Here is a 22,746-nt window from a genome sequence, read left to right as displayed (position 1 = left end):
ATGCTTCGTACATTTGTTTATAATTTTGAAAGAATTTTTTAATATCTAATTCTTCTCCAATACTTCTTTGGCACTACTCCAAATAAAAATTTAAATGTGTTTATATTGACATTTTTAATGGAAAGAATTCATATATTTACTAAGATTTTTCAACATAAACAAGGAAGAGAAAGATGCATATTTATTTACTACAATTTTATACATTGTGTGATGTTAATAAAAAATTTCAATGTTTGTAATAGGATATTTAATTAAATATAATATTATATAACTTTTATGAGTTTGTTTCTGTAATCCTATATCTTTTTTCTTTAAGAGTTTTATCTCACTACATTTGCATTGTGCTATAAAAGCATTTCATGTTTGTGTTCATATTTATAATATCAAAGAAAATATAATTTAATTTTTAAATATAACTTTGATTATCCTTTAATTATAACATTAATTATACTAATTTATCATTAATTTATTTTTGGAACATTTATATTGTATAAATTATTTAAATATATATTCATCAATATTATCCATTTACAATCACGTGAGAGACACACAATATACTTACAAATACAATTAAATTGTATAACTATTTACTACTTTGAACCCTATAATGAAACCATAGATATTTTTATTTTTTTTAACACAAATATGTATGCCTTTTTTCCTTTTCTCTCATAGAACCCCACAATTCTTATATAATGTTTGACACACAGAAATGGAATGGACTAAAGAGTAAAATAGAATATTTATTTGGAGTGAAAAAACACCCATTACATGGCCAGGTGTCAGAAAAATATGCAATAGAAAGACAAGGGGTTGCACATAATTCGAGAAAGTGATATAGCCCCAAAAGACATAATGAGGGTCATGGAGGGTTCTAACCCCCACATAAGGTCAATAACCTCCCAAATTAAAGGTGGAGAGTAGTTATGTAGGAGGAAACTTACCCACAAAAGGAGAAGCGAAGGTTGAGGTAAGAGATTTTTACATGCACTCAACTCGGACTCTGAATTCTGTGTTTGAGAAGACCCTTGGAGGCTATAGGGGCTCCAACAAATTTTTCTTTATTTCCTCTTAATTTGATTACCAAGGCCTATGGATGGCAATGATTGCAATTCAAATTTTAGCGTCAACAATGTCAGGTAGGAGAAGATTGTCCCCCCCCCCCCCCCCCCCCCCCCCCCTGCGGGCTTCATGAGGAGCACCTCAACCCCAAGGTCAGAGGATGCCTTAAAAAAAAGAAGAGGAAGAGTGGTCGGAGGCACCTGGGTCAACCCCTTGAAAAGGGAGCACCTTAGCTCCAAAGCTTAAGGAGGGCAATATATATATATTTTTAGAGGAAAAAAAGAAAAAATGAAAACAAACACAATTGGATCTAATTCGAAATATGAAGGTTAAAAATCAACACCAAAAAATGGCAACTCGTAGGGACTCATTGGTGGAGAAAAAGATTTGGTGACCATGTGCGATGGAGATGGACGAAACAGGGAGAACTATAGGGGCTTGTAAAGTGTATAGTATATTTTACCCCATTCAATTACTACTTTCCTGTCAAGTGTATGACCACTAACAAAGATAGTTTCATTTCAATACTGAGAGAATGTATGTTATTATTCACGAAGGCTTTTTAATTTAAGAATTTCATTATGAAGCGAAGAACTTTGATGACTCAAAATGTGAGTATTACCAATGACCTTTAATTTATGCCTATCAACATTGGTGATGCAATACGTAAATATTGTACAATCATGCTTAGTGTTAGGATCTTGGAGTTTAGTAACCCTGACGTATGGAATAATTTTGAGTTGAAGAGAAGGTCGGTTAACCTAGATGTGACTATGTGGATGTCATGGTGATGGTTCCGATATATCACAATGACAATGTGATTAGTTCGAAAAACAGTGACGGCGGTGTTTTCAAACTTAAGAAGTATAATCATTAGATCCTTGGTTGTTACTCATATGCAAGTGTGAATACTTTGGACACTTGAAATTGGGGGAACACTGGGTGAAGGGTTAACTCCCCTAATATCCTATAAGGTATTAATTGAGCACATTGAGAAACACTTATGAATGGGAACTTGACATCCTTGAGGGGTGTCATGGGCTTTTGTGTGGGATTGGAAGTTGCATTGACAATTCATTGGCGAATGAGATCATGCATTACTCTTAGCCTAGAGGTTTGGGTGTTCCCCCTTCTTGGTCATTGGCTATACAATTGGCTGGTATCATCCAAGGCCCTAGTTATAATGTAGGGATGATAGTTACCCTTAGTGCTAGTGGAATGTGAGTTTTGTGGACACTCCAATTTTAACTAGGCAATTTTGGGAAGGCCCGGTGTAATTGAAGTTGGCTCTATTCCTGGGAATGGGAGGATTCGATTGAGTCCTTTTCAAAACTAAGTCTTTGAGGCCTTTAATTTTCGAAATTGAGTCTTTTTATTTGAGTCGTGGTTATCTTTAAATTGAGTCTTTTAATTTTAAATCGAGTCTTTTAATTTTTTTCTTTTAAAATTTGATTTCTCTTTAAATTCTAAAATTGAGGCCTTTTTAATAAAGTATTTTATTTTTAAAAAATTAAGTCCTCTATTTTTTTTTCTAGTCCATTTTATTTTATTGAGTCATCTTTATTTTATTTTAGAGTCCGGATCCTTTTATTTCCCGGAAACAATTTTTATTAGAACCCAAGTCTTTCCTTTTGGAAGACAAATATTGGACAACAAAAAATGAATATACAAGAAATTCAAAAGTAAGAAAGAAAAGAAAAGCATTGCGCTTGGAGAAATGATTCTCTCCCAAACCCCATTAATAGGCATAGGGGAAGGAATATTTTATGTTGGAATTTTTTCTGCATCCCGCGGGCTTTGCGCGCCAATTTGCAACACTCAGACCACTATAAATGAGGAGTCTCAGCACAGAAAAGAGTAGAGGGGGCACTTGCACACAACACATTCTCTCATTTTCCCTCCGCCATTATCCCATTCCGCTACAAGAGCTCACTCAAAAGTTCTGCCATCATGCTCTCCAATTCTCTGAACTCTCTAATTTTCCATCTTAACACTAAATCCCTCCACTGTCTTCAATCTCCTCACTTTGGCGCCAGCTCTCACTCTCCGACTCCTCTCCAGGCTCTACAATCCCTTCGACATTGAATCCCAAGCATCCTCACCATCCAGACCCTCCATTCTACATGCTCTGAGCCTGCATTCTCCGTTCTCTTCTTCTCTTTCGCTCACACTCTCCAATAGAAGAGCAACCTCCATTCACATACCTCATGGCTTCTCTCTCTGATTCTGGCACTGACTCTCGTCCTTCTCTGTCTTCTCTCTCACTCTGAAACGCAGCAGAGAACACTGTGTCACCGCCCTCGACCTCTCCGGCCTTAACCTCTGCCACACCTTGACCTCCAACATCAGCTTTGCTCCCCTCTACTAGACCTCCCTCCATCACTGCAGCCACATCCTTCATAGTTTTTGTCACTTCCTCAGCCAGAGTTGTTGAGCTGTTGTCATCGTCAACGGTGAAGTGTGATCTGATTGCTTCCGTCCCGGCGCCGATTCGGTGGTTGTTTTATGAGCAGCTCTTGTCGTCAGATCTTGCCGACGATTTGCGGCTTGCTTGGGTAGCACTGTCGTGCAGTAGGTGTGAGGCGCGCAGCAGAAGCTCATGGATCTTCATCTCCACAGTCCCTGATCTAGAACAATGTGACACATGGTTTTCTGCCGCACCAACTGTCACTTCTAGAGCTTTTAAATATTCATCAATGGTGAGTTGTTCCGAATCAAGGTAGGTAGCCTGAAACCTTCACATTTCTTCTATCTTCTTCCGTAATTATTGCTCAATCAGTGGCATGGGTTTTATTTTAATGCGCTAAAAAGTGGGTACTTATGGCTCCGGTTATCATAGAATACTAAACTTCTCTTGCAAGTGCAAATATTCTCTCAAGAACATGATATGAATTTTTTTTTTCTGGGTTTTCTTTATCTCACATTCAAATTCAAAATGAAGCAATGATTGTAGTTTTGTTGTTCCAAAATGAGTTGGGTCTTATCTGTACGAAGAAAAAGGGATGTTGTTTGGTTGTTCACACATTGTTCACTCTATGAGTCCAATCCTTTTTTGATAATGACAAATCACTTAGCATTTGATTTGTGCATTAAAATTGTGAATAGAAATAATATTTAGCATGCACAAAAAGATAGAAAGTTATGGAAGTCATGAAGACTAACGTATATATATCTGGGTAAAATCCATGGAACTAAAAGAGTTGAAAAATGAAGATGCAAACGGCAAGTTCAAGATCATTATGGGAATATGTATTTAGAACTGAATGTATTTACATAATTCATATGATCAAATTTGAGGCTCAATATATACCCTAGACTAATCTTAGGACTCATGCATCTCATGAACATATTTAGGGGATATTTATGGACTTAGAGATTTTTAAAAACTCGAAAAATATTTTATAGAAAAGCAAAGAAAGGGAGCAAAAACAGATTTTTCAAAATAAAAAGAAAAATCTAGAAAATATTCTATTCAGAAGACTGAACTCCCGGATCATAAGACTGAAGTGTCAACTTCAGAAGACTGAAGTGTACGCTCAGTCATCTAAAGAATTTCTTCAGAAGACCGAAGATTAAATTTAGTCATCTAAAGAATTATTGGAGAAACACTGAAATAGGTAGAAGCACCCTAGAAGACTGAATCCAACTTCAGTCATCTGAACCTGCAACTTTAGAAGTCTGAACCCAAACTTCAAATGTCTGATCTTGTGTCCAGGTTCTATTTTTCAAAGTTCTAAGGAACTTCAATCGTCTAAGCTCTTGCCCTCAGTCGTCTGAACTTACGGGAAGATTAAAAATTTGATTTTTTAATGAGAGAACACGCGAGTCATTTCTTCATCAAGTTGATCCAATAGTTAGAAATCATCCTAAGGGCAAGGTTACCTATATAATCAACATCTAAACCCTAGTGCTCCCAAGAGAATCAACTTTTGGCATACGATTGAGCATATTGTACGTTTAGCACAACTTGAGAGAACTTTGAACACACTGCTGAAATTTTTGCTTGGAATTTCAAAGTTTATACGTCAAATATGAGCTAAGGCTATCTTGATTGTTGGCCTAACTAGGTTTTTCAATCTTATTTTAATGATAACAAAATGAAAGATGCTTTAACATGTGTTGTTGAGTGGTTTTATTTCAAGTCAAGGTAAAAGGACACTCACGGTTAATCATGGAAGTAGGCTGAAGATCAAGTTCAATCAAGTGGAAGCCCCTCAAATATTGAAGCGATGAATGAAAAATGAAGAGCTTAAAGGCCAAGCAAATCTTGAAGTCAAAAGTGAACATCAAGAGGCGGCAGTACGTAGTAATTAAGGAGATCATGTTTAGAGGGACATTTGTAAGTACTTCAAAGCCATTACTATTTAGATATGTGAAGCTCCTTAAGATACAAAAAACTAGAGACCAACACTTGAAAAACTCTTGAAAATGTTTTTGAAAAGTTCCAATTAAGTTTCTCAAGTACACTATATTTTTGAAGAAATCAAAAATAGCAAATATTTGAAAATGAGGTTTGCCTATTCAACTGACTAATTGAACTAAAAATGCCCAGCCGACTGATAGTAGCCAGCCGACTGATAGTAGCCAGCCGACTGACTAGTTTTGAATGTGGTTCAGTCAGTCAACTAATAGGAAACCTTCAATAAAGTTAACTGTCCAGCCAACTGACTCAAATGAATTGAAAATGCCCAACTGATTGAGAGTGCCCAGCCGACTGACTATTTTGAACGTGGTTCAGTCAGTCGACTGACAATTTACTAGAATTATTTTTTGAAAGTCAGAATGGTGTCAACCGTCTATCCAGCCGACTGACTAGTACAGACATGACCCCATCGAGTGGGTCAGCCGACTAATTCTGCAGGGAATTTCAAATTTCAAACTTGCGAGATATTTTTCAAAATTGATTCTCTAAATTAATATTTTTTGAAAAATTACCTAAATGATCTGTATTAAATGAGGCAACTTTTCTTCAAAAATGTCTAAAAATACCTCCCTTGTTCAATGAAAAAAATAAGCCAAAAAAGAGCAAACAAGGAATACATCGAAGCAGTACACGATCCCTATGCTAAAATTATCCTAAAGTTTTTTCTTGCTCACATCTTTTTGTTGGGGGAAACTCTATGAAATTGGTGGATTGAAAAACAAGAGTTTGAATCTGAGTTGCATCTAGAATCCTTTTAAGAACTATTGATCTATTTTTGTCTTCTTGATCTTTGACGGTTCAAAGGTTTGTTGGATCATTGAACCAAGCATAGGTTGTTGCTTGGAGAGGTTTGTCTTCCTAAAAAAGAGGGTAATTGTTGTAAGGTTTTGTTCCACCCGGAAGGAACAAGGTATACTGAATTTCTTAGGTGGTTGACCTAAGGCGAGGACATAGGCTGGGGCAAGCCGAACCTCGTAAAAGCAGTGGTGTCACTCTCCTTTCCTTACTCTCTTTTAATAATATAACCTGCATGGATGTTGTAATTCTTTCAATTATAAAATAACACGTATTGGAAATTAAGTAAACCCAAAGCTTAATTTTTTTTTTTTTTTTTAGCTTAAGGAAACCGAAAGGGAGTATGGTGGTTAATCAATCTTTTTCAGAAACCGTAAGGAAGTACATTGATTGGTTAACAACCCAAAACCTATTTGTTGGCCTAGTTAGGCTTACAAATCTTGATTTTGATGATAACAAAGTAAGGTTGTCTAATATTGTTTCCAAGTGATACTATTTCAGGAAAAGATGATTTCAGTAATAAAAAGAAAAATTTAAAATGCCATATCTTCCAAAGCTCACAAAGATAAAGAAACAAGGAAAGCCTCACATAAATGCAAGTGATCTATAATGAAAGCTCAAGGAAGTTTGAAAGATCAAAGATCAACAACAAAAAGAATTAAAAGTAAAGAAGTGTCAAATTTGTTTTTAGAACAAAGCCTTGTAAGTACTTCAAATTGATTCAAGTATGAATGTTCATTTTGAAGCTCATTAGGCAAAGAAACTTAGAGACCTTAGTTTTAAGACTTGGAACTTATTTTTCAAAGAAAACCAAATTGAGATTCTAATTCTAAATAAACAAAGGAGAGAGAAATCAAAAAATGAGAAACAACCACTTGACAGACGACTGTCTGTCTATGGATAGACGACTGACATATTAAAGGATCTTAAACAAGGAGACAAAAGCGTGACAGACGACTGTCAGGCACTTAATGAACGTCTGTTAGTGCAAATTGAGACGACTGCGTAGGTTTTGTCAGTCGAGTGCCACTCTTCTGTATGTTTTAAAAAATTTGGTTTTTTAGTGACAAACGACTGCCACCATGATGACAGGCGACTGTCACCCTATTTGTGAAATATATGCTTGAAATACATGGACAGACGACTGTTAAAGAGCACACAAGCGTTTGGCTTGCGGAAAAATTCAAAATACTCAACAGGCATATTTTTAAATTTTCAATTACTTGAGGCCTAAATTAACATAACACTTGGACCCTACTCCAAGTAAACTTGGGGAACAAATTAGATAACTTTCTACATCTATAAATACCCTCAAGTTACATTGATTTGTATACCAAGAAATCAATTCAGCAATTAAACTCTCTATCAAGCATTCTGAAATTCTGAAAGTTCTTTGTTGCTCATAACATTCATGAAGTTACTTAAGTCTTGCTGATTTTCTCACTGAGATTATGCTTCAAATACTAATTCTTTCATCTATTGAAAGATTCCTGCGGTGATAAATCTCTAGAGCTTCAATCTGAATCTCGTATTGTGAATTTACTGAAGTATATAGTTTTTGATCTATACCAATTAGCTCTTTGAGGAGCAATTCTTATACATCTTCTTTTAAATCTTTGTAGGAGATTGATAGATGGTTTGAGTGTTGAATCATTGGACCAAACAAGGGAATATTGTTTGGAGAAGACAGACTCTAGCCTTAACTAAGAAGAGTTGTAATTGGTATTGTTCCACCTAGTAAAGGAACGGTGACAGTGAAGCCTTTGGTGGTTTTGCCAAGGGTGAGGACGTAGGCTGTGTTGAAGTCGAACCTCGTTAAACCTTGTGTTCTTCTCTCTCTTCCCTACTCTTTACTTTTTAGCAAAGTTTATAAATTGCTTGGATGCTTTGTAAAACTCTAAATTCTAAGTGTTTGGTTGTTAAATAGACCAAAAGGTAATTTTTTTTGGTTTGATCAGCATTGATTGCGGAAATCGAAAGAGACTACATTGGTTGATCATCCTTAACTTATTAAACTGAAAGTTTATTTAAAAACTGAACATTGGGAAGAAGTGTGTTTGTGAATTTTGACATAGGGCTTATACACATTCAACAAGTTTTACATATTGATACAGGGCTATTGTTACAAGAATTAAGTGGTTGATTATTTTGCTTTGGTTATGATTACTTTGAATTAATTTTGTGATTGTGGTTGAGTATTGATTATTGTTATAACATAAAAGAATTTTAAAACGGGGGAATAAAATTTTTAAAATCCCAATTTACCCCCCTCTTGGGCAAGCTATTCCAATTTCAATTGGTATCAGAGCCTAGTTATAGTAATTCCTAACAAGAAACTATAAAAAGATCAAATGGAAAATATAGGAGTAGCATCCTTCAGTGAGGGCCAATCTTCAACTCGTCCACCAATCTTTTGTGGACATAACTTTACCTTTTGAATAAAGAAAATGCAAATATATCTCAAACACATGGATTGGAAAGCTTGGGAAATAGTTATGGATGGGGACCTAATTCCCACTAAGATAGTAGATGGAAAACAAATTCCTAAAGAGAAAAAGGTTATGACTAATATAGACTATTAGATGCTCTAAATAAATTCAAGTGCTATAAATGTCTTATATTACGCTTTAGATGCCAATGAATTCAATAGGGTCATTGCTTGCAAAATAGCTAAAGAGATATGGGACAAATTAGAAGTAACATATGAAGGAACAATAAATGTTAGAGACAATATGACAGACATGTTAACAAGTGAGTATGAAGCATTCAAAATGAATTCAGATGAAATAATCTCGAGTATGTATACCAGATTCACTCACATAATCAATTCCTTAAGTGCTTTAGGAAAAACCTACACTAACTACGAAATGATTAAGAAAATACTAAGAGGTCTTCCCTCCATATGGGAACCAAAGGCTACTGCTATCACAGAAGGAAGAAATCTTATGACCACCTCACTAGATGAACTTATATGTTCACTACTTACCTATGAAATGGCTTTAAAGGAAAGAAATCCTGAACCCAAGCATAAAAAGTTCATTACATTAAAAGCCTCTAGTAAAAGCTCAAGTGAAGAGGAAAGTGAATCAAGCGACTTAGATCAAGATGAATTAGCATTCATCACTAAGAGACTAGGCAAGTTCTATAGAAGGAATAAAAGGTTTCCTCGAAAGTTTAATAAAAAGAAACCTAAAAATGGAGAGAGAAGTAGAAGAGAAAACAAAAGTAAAAATGAATCTCCTATATGTTATCATTGCAAGAAAGCAGGGCACATCAAGTTGGATTGCTTGTTACTCAAGAAAGACAAGAAGAAAAAGAAGGAAGCTATGAAGACCACTTGGGATGATTCAAGCTCTAGCAAAACTGAAAACGAGTCAAGTGGACGAGATGGCGAATGTATGTTTCATGGCGAATGACGAAGAGGTAAATTCCTATTACTCTTCAACAAAATCTAACAATGAGTCTTTTGATGAATCTTGCGATAGTATGCCTTCCTATAAAGAACTACAAGCTGAGCTATTTTCTTTACACAAAAGATTCATAAAAGTTTTCAAGAGAAACATAACTTTGAAAGATCAAAATAAAGAATTAATGAAGCAACTTGAAACATCTAAAACCAATGAAAAGTAGAAAGATTCTTGTATTGAAAAGTTAGAAGAAGAAATAAAAGAAATTACTCAAGAGATGGGAAAAATTAAAGAAGATGATTTAAATAAAAAGGAGTTAGAGATAATCGAACTTAAGAAATTAGTAGAGGATATAGAGAAAATCATATATAACTTTACCAAAGGAAAAGAAAATTTTGAAAAAATGATTAGAAAACAAAGACTACATGAAAATAAAGAAGGGATAGGTTATAATGGAAAAACAAACAAAAGAAGTAAAAAATTATACATGGGATATTTTGTCAAAGAAGTCAAGCACCATGCTAGTACTTCTTCAAATAACAAACATGAACACACCACTTGCCACATGTGCATGAATAAAGGTCATGTAATGTTCAATTGCCCACTAAAAAGAAAATATGTTAAAGTTCAAGGAGAATGGAAAGTAAATAATAGAACTAAAAATAATTCAAAGAAAGTTAAGAGAATTTGGGTTCCAAAGACTAACACAATGACTCCCTTATTATAGGTGTGCTTTACGACAACACCATCAACGGATAAGTGGTACTTGACAGTGGGTGTTCAAGGCACATTACCGGTGATAGGACCAATTTCACCACATTAAAACAAAAAAAATGGGGGATACGTCACCTTCAGCGACAATGCCAAAGGTAAAATTGTTGGCATTGGAAAATTAGGTAAATAACCTTCTCCTATTATTGATAATGTGCTATTGGTAGAAGGATTAAAACACAATCTTTTAAGCATTAGCCAATTAAGTGTCAAAGGATTCGAAATAACTTTTAAGAAAGAAAAATATGTTATTCAAAATCCTAAGAACAATGAAACTTTGTTTATAGCTCATAAGATAAATAATGTATATTGTATAAATCTTGAGAGCTTAGTAAATCAAAATGTAACTTGTTTAGCTACAATAAATGATATAAGTTGGTTATGGCATAGGAAAGCTGGGAGATGCTAGCATGGACCTTTTATCTAAATTATCTAAGAAAAATCTTGTAAAAGGTTTACCAAATACAAAATTCATAAAAGATAAGATGTGTGATGCATGCCAAAAAGGAAAACAAGTCAAAACAAGTTTCAAAAAGCAAAAAGTTCATATCAACTAGTAGACCCCTATAACTCTTGCACCTAGACTTATTTGGTCCCACTAGAACCCTAAGCCTAAGAGGCAAACAATATGCTTTTGTAATTGTAGATGACTATTCAAGATTTACTTGGATATTATTCTTAACAAACAAAGACGAAGCTTGTGACGTGCTAATCACCTTATGCAAGAAATTACAAAATGAAAAAGGTTATAATATAACTAATTTTAGAAGTGATCAAGGTAGGGAGTTTAAAAACAAAGATGTTGATAAATTCTGTAATGAACATGGAATAAAATATAATTTTTTAGCACCTAGGACTCCACAACAAAATGGAGTTGTAGAAAAAAAATTGAACTCTCCAAGAAATGACAAGAACCATGATAAACGAAAATAATCTACCTAAATACTTTTGGGCATAAGCTGTAAATACAACTTGTTATATTATAAATAGGGTATCTATTAGATCAAGTATAGACAAAACATCTTATGAACTATGGAAAGGTAGAAAACCCAACATTTCCGACTTTCATGTATTTGGGTGCAAATGCTTTATTCTTAATACTAAAGATGATTTAGGTAAGTTTGATGCAAATTTTGATGAAGGTATCTTCTTAGGTTATTCTACAAATAGTAAAGCTTATAGGGTTTATAATAAAATGACTCTTACTATTATTGAATCAATACACATAACATTTGATGAATCAAATAATTTTGAAAATAAATCTAAGATTGATGAAAAAGAAGATATCTCACAAAAAGAATAAGATCTTAAAATAAAAGAAGAAAACAATAATAAAACTTCAAATGAAAACATCATAGAAAATCTAGAACTACCTAAAGAATGGAGATATGCTAAAAGTCACCCAAAAGATCAAATTCTTGGTGAACCATCAAAAGGAATAACCACTAGAGCCTCATTAAAAAGTATTTGTAACCATTATGCTTTTCGTCTCAAGATGAACCCAAAAATATTGAAGAAGCATTAAAAGATGATTCTTGGATTATAGCTATGCAGGAAGAACTAAATTAATTTGAAAGAAGTCAAGTATGGGAACTTATACCTAAACCCAAAGATAAATTAATCATAGGAACCAAATGGGTATTTAGAAATAAAAAGGATGAAAATGGGGTAGTTATTAGAAATAAAGTTAGGTTAGTAGCACAAGGTTATAATCAAGAAGAAGGTATCTATTATGAAGAAACCTTTGCTCCCATAGCAAGAATGGAAGCTATAAGGATGCTTCTTGCCTTTGCAACACATAAAGATTTTAAATTATACCAAATGGATGTAAAAAGTGCATTTTTAAATGGTTATATAAATGAAGAAGTTTACGTTAAACAACCTCCAGGATTTGAAGACTCTAAAAAACCAAATCATGTATTCAAGTTAACAAAAGCGTTATATGGATTGAAACAAGCTCCTAGAGCTTGGTATGAAAGACTAAGCAAGTTCCTACTCCAAAATAATTTTTCAAGAGGAAAGATAGATAGCACTCTATTTATAAAAACAAAAAATAATGATATGTTTAAAGTACAAATTTATGTTGATGATATCATATTTGGAGCAACTCATGAAGATTTGTGTAATGAATTTGCTACATCTATGCAAAGAGAAATTGAAATGAGCATGATGGGAGAGTTAAATTACTTCATAGGGTTACAAATTAAACAAGCCAAAAATGGAACATTCATAAATCAAACTAAATATATTAAATACATGTTAAAAAAGTTTGATATGGAAGAAAGCAAACCCATAGGAACTCCCATGAGCACCTCAATGAGTATTGACAAGGACGAAAAAGGAAAACAAGTAGATACCAAATATTACCAAGGGATGATAGGAAGCTTACTATATCTAATAGCTAGTTGACCGGATATCATGATTAGTGTATGTATGTGTGCTAGGTTTCAATCGGCTCCTAAGGAATCACATCAAATCGTAGTTAAACGAATACTTAGATATTTGCTAAGCACACTCGATCTAGGTTTATGGCAACCAAAGGGAACTGATATCGAAATGATAAGTTATTCATATGCGGATTATGTAGGATGCAAAATAGATAGAAATAGCACTAGTGGGACTTGTCACTTTCTAGGACACTCACTAGTTTCTTGGTTTTCAAAGAAACAAAATTCCGTAACATTATCTACAGCTGAAGAAAAATACATAGCAGCTGGGAGTTGTTGTGCTCAAACGTTATATATGAAACAACAATTAAGGGAGTTTAAAATTCAATACCAAACAATTCCTATAAAGTGTGACAATACAAGTGCTATAAATATTTCAAAAAATCCAGTATCACACTCAAGAACAAAACATATTGACATATGTCATCACGTCTTAAGAGATAATGTAGATAAGAAAGAAATAGTTCTTGAATTCGTTAACGTCATGATCAATTAGCTAATATATTCACAAAACCACTAGCTGAAGATCAATTTGTATTTATCCGACGGGAATTGGGAATGTTACATTTACGAGAGGTTAACTAAGAGAGAAAATAATTTTTCTTCAGGGCAGACGACTACAAGATATCAGGAAGGCGCCTGACAAGCTACTATCTATCTAGAAAGACAGTTGACAAACGACTGTCTCGCGGTGGTTCACATTGATTTAACATGTAAAACACTCTTTAAAAGCCCCAGACGTCTGTCCACTCGTCTACCCTTCACAAAACCAATCTCTCTTTATCTCTCCTCTAAAATTTTCTTCTTCAAACCTCTTCCCAACGTCACTCCATCAAAACCCTAAATCCTTCACATCAAGGGTTCCACGAGTTTCTGCTTCATCAACATGCCACGAACCAAAACAGTTGGGAAAAAGGACAAAACATTCTCTTCTTCAAGGCTTAATAGCAACAATGACATTGAGAAATGGTTGGTCTCATCTCACGCAAAAAACTTGTATCAAAACCACATCACTATCGATCCAATATTTGGTAAGCTACTCGATGTCTCTTTCTTTGAAGAAAATTTCCCTAAGATTATTGAGTTATTAAAATATAGAGGATGGGACAAGTTTGTTCTTCACTAAGTTAAAGGATATTACCCTGATAAGATAAAATGTTTTTATTCAAACTTGGTAAAGAAAGATGTTGGTTTTGCCACTGAAGTTTTTGGCCAAAAGATTACACTTACTCCACACTCACCAAGGAAAATACTTCATATAAAGCATGGTGATTTTGAGTGTAATCCAATAGAAAAATAATGTACAATGGAGCAGGGTTTTTCTCCACAAGAATTTTTGCCTCTTGTGATGAACGATCAACCCATCTATTTTGGAAATCCTCCACAATACAAGCAGCTCAATTTGCAAGCTCAAATTCTTCACAAAATCGTTGCTTATAATATAATTCCTAGAGCAAGATCCTTTGATCATATTTTCTTTTTTGATTACTTCATCATGTGGTGCATACTAAAAGGAAAGAAATTGGATTTAGCTAGCCTCATACTCAAATGGATGGTCATGAAGCTCGAATCTCCTATAATTGGACTTCCATATGGTGGCATTCTTTCCTTAGTTTTTGCTCACTTCCAACTCCTCACTCCATCTTCCACAATAGTGAAGTGAACCCATTATAATATATTCTCCTCCACTACTCTAAAAAGAATGGGTTACAAGTACACTGAGGGATGGATGTTTAGGGGAAATCGACCTATTCGACTAGAGCCAGAAGAATGTAATCCATCTCCTAAATAAGCCAATATGCCTACATGGTTTTGTCCTTTTTATCATCATTATTCTTGCTTCAGTTCTGATATGAGGGATGGTTTTGCTTCTCTTCAAGACAAGATCTCAAATATTGATGATAAATACTCTTTACTATATAAACGTCTTGACAACATAGAGCAACGTGTCACTAGTTCAAAACCAAATGACACTGATGAAGAGAGTGATGAAAATGATGATGGCTCACAAAAATCATCTGATGAAGAGGAAAAATCAGATGAAGACTCTGTTGAAGTTGAAGAAGAGGAAGAAGAAGAAGAAGAAGAAGAAGAAGAAGGATCACAACAATCTAAAGGGAAAGCAATTGCTGCATATAGTGACAGCGTCTGATACTTGACTAAAGACTTTATATGATGATTGAACTTTTTGCTGTTTTGTATGCTACACATGCTAAGTTTATGGATATATTATGCCTTTTTGTTGATATCAAAAGGAGGAGTATGTGTGTATGCAAAGTCTATGAGTCTATGTTTCTAGTTTGTTGAACTATGAGTTCTATGTATTTGTACTATGAGTTCTATGTATTTGTTTCTATGTATATGCTTAAATGTTAAATCTGAAATTATGTCTTAATGAAATTAAGTCTATGTTTATTGACAAGGGGAGTATTATTTTTATCTTTGCTCCTTCTTTGTCATCATCAAAAGGGGGAGATTGTTGGCCTAGCTAGGCTTACAACTCTTGATTTTGATGATAACAAAGTAAGGTTATCTAATATTGTTTCCAAGTGATACTATTTCAGGCAAAGATGTTTTCAGTAATAAAAAGGAAATTTTCAAATGCCATATCTTCCAAAGCTCACAAAGATCAAGAAACAAGGAAAGCCTCACATAAATGCAAGTGATCCATAATGAAAGCTCAGAGAAGTTTGAAAGATCAAAGATCAGCAACAAAAATAACTCAAAGTAACAAAGTGTCAAATTTGTTTTTAGGAAAAAGCCTTGTAAGTACTTCAAGTTGATTCAAGTATGAATGTTCATTTTGAAGCTCATTAGGCAAAGAAACTTAGAGACCTTAGTTTTAAGACTTGGAACTTATTTTTCAAGGAAAACCAAATTGAGATTCTAAGTCTAAATAAACAAAGGAGAGAGAAATCAAAAAAATGAGAAACAACCACTTGACATACGACTGTATGTCTATGGATAGATGATTGACGTATTAAAGGATCTTAAACAAGGAGAAAGAAGCATGACAGACCACTATCAGTGCAAATTGAGACGACTGTGTAGGTTTTGTCAGCCGACTGCCACTCCTTTGTATGTTTTTAAAAAATTTGTTGCTTAGTGACAGACGACTATCACCTTGATGACAAGTGACTGCACCTTACTGTTTTTGAAATATATGGTTGAAATACATGGACAGATGACTGTCATAGAGCACACAGGCGTCTGGCTCGCAGCAAAATTCAAAATACTCAACGGGCATATTTTTGAACTTTCAATTACTTGAGGCCTAAATTAATATTAAAATTGGACCCTACTTCATGTAAACTTGGGGAACAAGTTAGATAACTTTTTACATCTATAAATACCCTCAAGTTACATTGATTTGTGTACCAAGAAATCAATTTAGCAATTAATCTCTCTCTCAAGCATTCTGAAATTCTGAAAGTTCTTTGCTGCTCATAACATTCACGAAGTTACTGAAGTCTTGCTGATTTTCTCACTGAGATTGTGCTTCAAATACTAATTCTTTCATCTATTGAAAGATTCCTAAGGTGATAAATCTCTAGAGCTTCAATCTGAATTTCGTATTGTGAATTTATTGAAGTATTTATTTTTTGATCTGTACTAATCAGCTCTTTGAAGAGCAATTCTTGTACATCTTTTTTTAAATCATTGTAGCATATTGATAGATGGTTGGAGTATTGAATCGTTGGACCAAACAAGAGAATATTGTTTGGAGAAGGTGGGCTCTAGCCTTAACTAAGGATAGTTGTAATTGGTATTGTTCTGCCTGGTAAAGGAATGGTGATAGTGAATCCTTTGGTGGTTCTACCATGGGCGAGGACGTAGGCTGTGTTGAAGTCAAACCTCGTAAAACCTTGTGTTCTTCTCTCTCTTCCCCACTCTTTACTTTTCAGCAAAGTTTATAAATTGCATTGATACTTTGTAAAACTCTAAATTCTAAGTGTTTGGTTGTTAAATAGATCGGAAGGTAATTTGTTATGGTTTGATTAGCATTGATTACGGAAACCGAAAAGGACTACGTTAGTTGATCATCCTTAACTTATTAAACTGAAAGTTTTTTTAAAAGCTGAACATTGGGAAGAAGTGTGTTTGTGAATTTTGACACAGGGCTTATACACGTTCAGCAAGTTTTACATATCGATATAGGACTATTGTTACAAGAATTAAGTGGTTGATAATTTTTCTTTGGTTATGATTACTCTGAATAAATTTTGTGATTATGTTTGAGTATTGATTATTGTTATAACAAAAAAGAATTAAAAAAAGGGGGAATAAAATTTTTAAAATCCCAATTCACTCCCTCTTGGGAAAGCTATTCCAATTTCATTATTAGATGAAGGTTTATTTAAATTCTGATCTTGAAAAAGTATTTGGATGTTATTTTAATATTCGATTCAAAAAGCCAACCATCGGACTTGCACATTCATATACAGGGCTGCTGAATATTGTAAATTTGTTTCTTGTGTTGTGGTTATTTTGATTAATTAGTTGTGTTTGTTGTGGTTTTAGATTGAATAGAGGAAGTAGGAGTTTGTGTGGATTGCCTAATCAACAAGAATATAAGAAATCTTTAAAAGATTGTAAAAAGGGCAAAAACTCTTAAAAAAATATTTAAGGAATTTTTAAATAACCCAATTCACCCCACCCCCCCCCCCCCTCGTGGGACTACACCTTAGGTTTCAATTAGTATCAGAGCCCTGTCATAGAAAAACTTAACAAGTAGCTATAAAAAGATTAAAATGACACAAATAGGAGTAGCTCCCTTTGGTGAGGGTCAATCCTCAACTAGGCCACCCATTTTTTGTGGACTAAATTACACTTTGGAAGTAACAAATGAGAATCTACCTTCAAACAATTAACTGGAAGGCATTGAATGTAGTTACAAATGGAAATCTGATTCCTACTAAACTAGTAGATGGAAAAGAAGTACCTAAAGAAGATAAAGAACTAATCGAATCAGATTATAAAATGCTGCAAATTAACTCAAGTGCAATAAATGTCTTATACTGTGTACTTGATGCAAATGAATTCAATAGAGTAATGGCGTCTAAAACAGCTAAAAAGATTTGGAATAAATTAGAAGTAACCTATGAAGGCACGATAGATGTTAGGGAAAATAAAATTGATATGTTAACTAGTGAATACGAAGCTTTTAGAATGAATTTCGATGAAACTATAACGAGCATGTACATTCGGTTCACACATATGATAAACTCGCTAAGTGCCTAAGGAAAAACTTATTCCACCCATGAGATGATCCGCAAAATTCTAAGAGCACTTTCACCTATTTGGGAACCAAAAGCCACAACCATTATGGAAAGGAGAAACCTTAAAAAAAACATCCTTAGATGAACTCATAGAATCTCTTCTAACCTATGAAATGATATTGAAGGAAAGAAGCACTGAAAACAAAAAAAGAAGAAGTCTATAGCTGTAAAAGCCTTGAAAGAACATTCAAGTGAGGAAAATAATGAATCTAGTGAATTAGAAGATGAAGACTTAGCTCTCATAACTAAAAGACTTGGAAAATTCCTATAAAGAAACAAGAAATTCGCTAGAAAACTCAATGGATCAAAAACTGAAAGAGGAGATAGTAATAAAAAAGAATACAAAAGCAAAAATGATCCTCCCCTTGCTATCACTACAAAAAGGTCGGGCACATCAAGTCGGAATACCCACAACTCGAGAAGGAAAAGAAGAAAAAGAAGCCTGCAATGAAGGCAACTTAGGATGACACAAGTTCGAGTGAATCGAAAAGTGAGTCGAGCGATCAAGAAATATCAAACATGTGCTTCATGGCACACAACGAAGAGGTAAACTCTTATTACTCTATCTCTGAAGATTCGTGTGATGAATCTTGTAGTAATTCGTGTGAAAGCATACCCTCTTACAAAGAACTACAAGTTGAGTTATTTTCTCTACATAACAAGTTCATTAAAGTATCAAAGAGGAACATAAGCTTGAAACAACAAAACAAAACACTTAGAAATCAGCTTGAATCCTCAAAACTAGTTGAAGAAGAAAAAGACTTAAAGATTGAAGAGCTTGAGAAGAAAGTAGATAACTTATCTAAAAAATTATCTAAGTCTCAATGAATGAAGATAGCAAGAGAGTGCAAGAAATAAATGATCTTAAAAATCAAATTCAAAAGAAAGAAAAGGTCATTTACAACTTTACCAAAGGTAAAGATAACTTTGAAAAAATGGTAGGACAACAAAGGAGGGCAAACAACAAGGAAGGAATTGGTTACAATGGAGCGCCAAACAAAAGAAAGAAAAACTTATTTATGGGATATTTTGTAAACCAATCTAACCATTATGCAAGCACTTCATCAACAAATATTTATGAGCACACCATTTGCTACATGTGTAAAAATAACGGTCACATGAAATTTAATTTTCCACTCAAGAAAAAGTATATTAAAGTAAAAAATGAGTGGAAGATAAATGTCAAAACTAGACAAGATTTAAAGAAAGTTAAGAAGGTTTGGATTCCAAAAGTAACAACATAAATCCTTTCTTGTAGGTTTGCTTTAAGACCACTCCATCTAAGGATAAATGGTACTTGGACAACAGATGTTCAAGGCATATGATGGGAGATAAATCTAAGTTCACTTCTCTCACTTAAAAGGATGGAGGATTTGTAACCTTCGGTAGCAATGCAAAATACAAGATCATCGGAATTGGTAAAATAGGTAAAGACTGTTTACTTAATATAGATGATGTCTTGTTAGTAGATGGTCTAATGCATAATTTACTAAGCATTAGTCAACTTAGCGACAAAGGATTTGAAATAATCCTTAAGAAAGACAAATGCATAATTCAAGATTCTAAGGATCAAAGGACACTATTCACTGCACATAGAATGAACAATGTATATTGCATAAACCTTGATAGCTTGATCTCTCAGGACATAACTTGCTTAGCGGCCATGAGTGAAAATAGTTGGTTTTGGCATAGGAGGCTAGGACATGCAAGCATGGATCTTATATCCAAGTTTTCTAAAAAGAATTTAGTTAAAGGCTTACCTAACACCAAATTTGTCAAAGATAAAGTGTGTGATGCTTATCAACTAGGAAGACAAATCAAGAAAAACTTCAAAAAGAAGAAACATATATAAACAAGTAGACCCCTAGAACTCATACACTTAGACTTGTTTGGTCCTACTAGAACCCAAAACTTAGGAGGAAAATAATACACCTTCGTAATTGTTGATGATTACTCAAGATACACATGGATGTTGTTCTTAGCTAACAAAGAAGAAGCTTACAACTTATTAATAACTCTATGTAAGAAGCTTCAAAATGAGAAAGGGTATAACGTCTCAAATCTTAGAAGTGACCAAGGAAGAGAGTTTAAGAATCAAGACGTTGAAAAATTTTGCAATGAACATGGCATAAATCACAACTTTTTAATACCTAGAACCCCACAACAAAATGGAGTTGTGGAAAGGAAAAATAAAACCCTCCAAGAAATGGCAATAATTGTGCTTAGTGAAAATAACCTACCCAAGTATTTTTGGGCCAAAGTTATAAATACAGCTTGCTATATAATTAATAGGGTTTCCATTAGATCAAACCTAAACAAGACACCCTATGAATTATGGAAAGAAAGAAGGCCTAATATAACTTATTTTCATGTCTTTGGATGTAAGTGTTTCGTCCTAAATAACAAAGACAACATAGGAAAATTTGATGCTTGGATGAAGGTATTTTCCTAGGATACTCCACAAATAGTAGGGCCTATAGAGTCTACAACAAAAGAACACTCACCATAATTGAATCAATTCACATAGACTTTGATGAATATAATCCTTTTTCAAGAGAAATCAAAAATTGAGAAAAGGATGAAATTTTCAAAAAGGAGGATGAGTTAGAAATCAATGAAGAAGAGGAAATAAATGAAGAAAACCCAAAAGATGAACTTATAGAAAATCCAAAATTACGAAAAGAATGGAAGTATAAGAAAGATCACCCTCAAGAACAAATTATAGGTGAACCATCTAGAGGTCTGACTACTAGATCTTCTCTAAAGAGCCTATGTAATCACTATGCATTTCTATCTCAAAATGAACCTAAACATGTTGAAGAGGCCCTTAAGAATAAATCTTGGATAATTGTGATGCAAGAAGAATTAAACCAATTTGAAAGAAGCAAAGTATGGAAACCTTTGCATTTGCCCCTATAGCTAGAATGGAAGTTATAAGAATGCTATTAGCCTATGCTTCCTACAAAGAATTTAAGTTATACCAAATGGATGTCAAAAATGCATTCTTGAATGGATATATTAATGAAGAAGTATATGTTGAACAACCCCTTGGTTTTGACGATATTGAAAATTCTAACCATGTATATATTTAGACTAACTAAGGCTTTGTATGGATTAAAACAGACCCCTAGGGTTTGGTATGAAACACTCAGTGGATTTCTAATTGAGAATGAATTTTTCAAGAGGAAAAATTGGTAGTACCTTGTTCATTAAAATTAAGGAAGATAACATGCTTTTAATTCAAATCTACACAGATGATATAATATTTGGTGCCACTAATGAACATCTATGTAAAGAATTTGCAAAGTGTATGCAAGAAGAATTTGAAATGAGCATGATGAGGGAATTAAACTATTTTCTAGGGCTTCAAATTAAACAAGCAAATAATGAGACTTTTTTAAGTCAATCCAAATACATAAAAGAAATGATACAAAAATTCGGTATGGAAAATAGTAAACCCGTAGGAACACCTATGAGTACAACCATCAGCCTAGACAAAGATGAAAAAGGAAAATTCGTAGACACAAAGCACTATAGAGGCATGATTGGAAGTCTATTATATCTAATAGTCAGTAGACCAGACATAATGTTTAGTATGTGTATATGTGCCCGTTTTCAATTAGCACCTAATGAATCACACCTAATAGCTATTAAGAGAATCCTAAGATACTTAATAGGCACTATGGACTTAGGACTATGGTATCCTAAGGACACTGGTTTTGAAGTGATCAGTTATTCAGATGCGGACTATGCTGGTTGTAAGATAGATAGAAAGAGTACAAATGGCACATGGAACTTCTTAGGAAGATCTTTAGTTTCTTGGTTTTCCAAGAAACAAAACTTCATGCCTTTGTCAACTACTGAGACTGAATATGTAGCAATTGGTAGTTGTTGTGCGCAAACACTATACATGAAACAGCAATTAAGAGATTTCAATTTGAAATACACAACTAGACCAATTAAGTGTGATGATACGAGTGCGATTAACATATCTAAAAATCCTATTTCACACTCAAGAACAAAGCACATTGACATAAGACACCACTTCCTAAGAGATCATGTTCAAAAAGAAGACATCATTCTAGAATTCATCAATACAAATGATCAATGGGCTGATATCTTTACTAAACCACTCTTAGAAGATAAATTTATAACATTTAGAAGAGAGCTTGGTCTACTACATAGTAGAGAAACTAACTAAAAGGACAAAACTTAAAGAAAAATCTACAGTCAGCCAACTGACTCTAAGGTCAACTGACTGACTGAAGAAGTTTTCTTTGGAACAGAAGCTAGTCAACCAACTAACCCTGAGGTCAGCCGACTGACTGAGGAAAATGGTCTTAGAATATAAGGCAATTAGCCAACTGACCCTAAGGTCAGCTGACTGATTGACAGAGCAGCCCTAGACTTGTTTGTAGAACTCCAAAGTGTCAGTCAAACTGACTTAGGGTTTGTCTCTTTTTGTGATCTAAGTTTGTTTTGGTGTGCACTTTGATATGTTGTATGATACAATACTTAGCTTGGTTGCTTTCCTTGTTTCTTGGAAAATAGGCTTATGTTTA

This window comes from Malania oleifera, chromosome 1, assembly GCF_029873635.1.
Source record: "Malania oleifera isolate guangnan ecotype guangnan chromosome 1, ASM2987363v1, whole genome shotgun sequence".
In the NCBI taxonomy this organism is placed as follows: Eukaryota; Viridiplantae; Streptophyta; class Magnoliopsida; order Santalales; family Ximeniaceae; genus Malania; species Malania oleifera.
This window is presented reverse-complemented; position numbering follows the sequence as displayed.